Genomic DNA, 3,504 nt, shown 5'->3' on the forward strand with positions numbered 1-3,504 from the left:
ATTTTATTTAGACTGAAATTCCTGACCTACAAAGGCATTTCAAGCAGCCAAAAAAACTGTTCTGGATGTCCAACTTCCCCTCTGCTCTGAGCTCTGTTCTGGGCTCCAGATATTGCTCAGAAAATAAAGCGTTTTAGAAATTCTTTGCTTCAGTTTGTCCATTTGAATTGAAGCTTCTTCCTTCAGGCCGGATGTTAGTAAGTGTACAACTTAGCGTTTTAAAAACAGCTTTGTACCAGCAGCCATCGCACAAAATAACAAGTTGTAGCAGCGTCACACAGATGCTATGGTCACAATGCCATTTATCTATGTATTAGCTTTCTGGATCGCTCAAGTTGGTACTAGTGGTTTTTAAATGTTCTTAGATGTGATAGTACTTTTTTAGTACTTGTTTAGAGTCTGTCTGGTGTCTTGTTTTTGATTGTTACTCATTATGGATCCCTTGCCTTTTACCTGCAAACCAAATCTACATACGGGTCCAAATATATAACCTGAACCTGGACCAGTACTTGATAGCTTTGTCTGTCTGCTGTTTGGTGCCGGACAGGAAGTGCACAGTGGATTTATCAATGGCCTAGAAAAAATAAAATACACTATGGGACAAGTGTAGGGAAATATTTCTCGAGAAGGCCTTGATAAATTCATTACGTGGGAAAGAATACCCCCTCTCAAACACACACAGCTCATAAGGGCACCTTCTCCTCTGTGTTGAGACGTTATGAGCTCATTCCCAGAGTGAGGGCTTGTTTGAACATCATTCAGTTCACACAGACGCCTCGGAGCACGGTGTCCGTTTGGATTCAGGACCCCGCTGAGCCGTGACTAACCAAATGTTGAATCAGTCAAACAGTGCTGACTGAGGCTCAGATTCAAAGTCAAAAGGAACCAACTGACAAAGTTTGAAAGGCTTTTATGTCAAACTAAATGTTGTCTCCATGGCTGAGAACTGTACCAAAGAAATATGGGCCTATTTCAGTCTTTCTGTGCAGAAACTGGTGCTATAGAGATGTTTCAACTGGAGCTGACACGCATTTAGAGCATTGTACCAATTACAGTATATGACAGCACTCACTTTACAATTATTCCCAATCCAAACCCCAAAACCAAAACAAGTCAATCATCACCCTCTTTTGTGACGGCACTTTGATTCTAACATGGACACAAACCCAAGATCGTCACCACACATACCTAGACGCTAAATTACAATTATAGCCTTTTTCTCACTCTCTCTCTCTCTTTCTCTCTCTCTCTCTCTCACACACACACACACACACACACACACACACACACACACACACACACACACACACACACACACACACACACACACACACACAGACATGCTTGGGCAGAACACATGACTTGGTGGGCTGTAAAAAATGTTGTAGAGGAGGTCGGAGGAATGCAGGAAGGACCTTGGTGATATCGCTCTGCAGGAACTGATCTGACAGGCCTTGTTAAGACACTCCTACAGGTCCCCCCCCCTCTCTCTCTCATGAGACAAACCAATGTGTTAGTATGTGTTATAAATGTCCTCTGGGCCTGGAGTCATAGGCCAGTCCAGTTGAAGTCACAGAAAGTTACACTATGATCTCTATGATGACTATTGATTGAAGCTGTCATTGAGTTACAGATCAGAAAGGCGGTCAATGCTGCAGATGAACATGAACAACTATGAAACCCAGAGGTCAAATAGAATTAACAAAATAGTGAAGGAATTTGAGATGTCAAACTTTTGTCAAAGTTGTTACTGATTATGTTAGCATGAAGACATGAATGGTGAAAACAGAGCAAGTTAGTCGTACTGTATTAACTCATGTGTGTATCAGTCAAGATTCCTACAGTATAGATCACTCTTATTGGGCTAAAATGGCTGCATTAGTCTACAGTGTGTACACATTTTAAAAACCATATTGCTGATCCTAATATTAGTTTGGATTGACTAGCAATAAGGAGATAAGGAGAGCTTTTTTAAATGTTACAGTGCCCTCTAATCCTCATGCCGAATGACCTCTTTCACAGACTTCGGCCTCTGCTCGGCCTGTTATTTACGGTCTTTGATCGATTGTTTGAAGTTTATTGTTGATGGACATGATCAGCAGGTGGTTGTTAATGATTTCAACTCACGTTCACATCTGAGTTGAAATCATTAACAACCAACATTAGGATGGCTGACTTCCTATGAAGTGCTCTCATATAAAAGAACAATGTCCTCATAGGAGAATAATGTTTTTTTTTTAAGTTCCTATGTGTATATGTCTTCACATGTAACACAAATAATGATCTGTACATGTTCATTTAGTGTCATGTTTAAACAAAGTGTTCATGTTAATATGGCACAATGAGGCTAAGAACAGCAGCACATGTTGCCCTGCCCTGAATTGACACTGTTAAAATACTTTGAGAATGGATGTTGTGGTCTTTATCAGTGAATGGAGTTCAGCTTCTATCAGTAGACATGTTGGAACATCATTTCAGACAGACTGTGAAGTTGTGCATGCGTGATCTGATTGCTATCAGCTGTTTGAGCTCTAGATAATAGGAGTGTTCCAGGAATTTGTCCTAAAACCTGGAAAAAGGGTTTTACCAGTTTACCACTTCTTCTTCACTTGACATCATGCTTCAAACCTCAAAAAGTGGTGTTAATATGTGGAGATGATGCACGTGTTAATATCATAAATGTGCTAATGATCACATTTTCTGCAATATTCCAAATCCAATACAAAAATTCCATTGCCTTTTGTTGAGGGGCCCTTGCATTGCTAGCTTGTACGGTCTACAATAATACGTCATCCCTGCACCGCTCTATAAGCCAAGCAACAGAAGGCTCTCCATGGAGTAAACCGTGTCCATCCTGGTCTTAGAGGGGATTTTCATCATCCCTCTTTGTGCCCGTTGGCACCCCGGACCTGCTGCTCATTATGCTCACCACTGGTGTTTTATGTTGTAAGTAGTGGTTAGGTTTAAAATGCTGCTACTGCTACACTGTGATATTTATACCAGTGGCCCCCACAAGCCTTCTCTGTGGCTTCATAATGACACAACTCCACTGCAGTGATCTGAGCATAAGAACCCAAAGTTGAGAAACTGTATTGTCTTTGTTATACTGTGTGACTACACCAGTGTTAACCGAATGATTGTCTTTTTGTAAAATCATGTAGAGCACCACTCACTGATCTCAGTTTATTTTGCCTATTTTAAAAATATGAGAGCATTGAAAACTGAACTTTGGCTGCTTTCAGAGAAATTGCTTGGTGGTGTCTAATACACATTTTAGGAGCTGGATTTTGAAATGGAGTACCATTGTTGTGCTCAGTCCTCGAAAGCTGAGCACAAAGGGAAATCACAGAAATCAGTTCCCACTTAATTATATCCCCATTCCCCGACCTCCAGAAAATGTCATGCAGTCTATTTAAAAGCAGTTACCTCTTAACATGGCCCCAATACACACACACACACACACACACACACACACACACACACACACACACACACACACACACA

Source organism: Notothenia coriiceps, unplaced genomic scaffold (assembly GCF_000735185.1).
Source record: "Notothenia coriiceps isolate Sejong01 unplaced genomic scaffold, NC01 NC01_scaffold00030481, whole genome shotgun sequence".
NCBI lineage: Eukaryota > Metazoa > Chordata > Actinopteri > Perciformes > Nototheniidae > Notothenia > Notothenia coriiceps.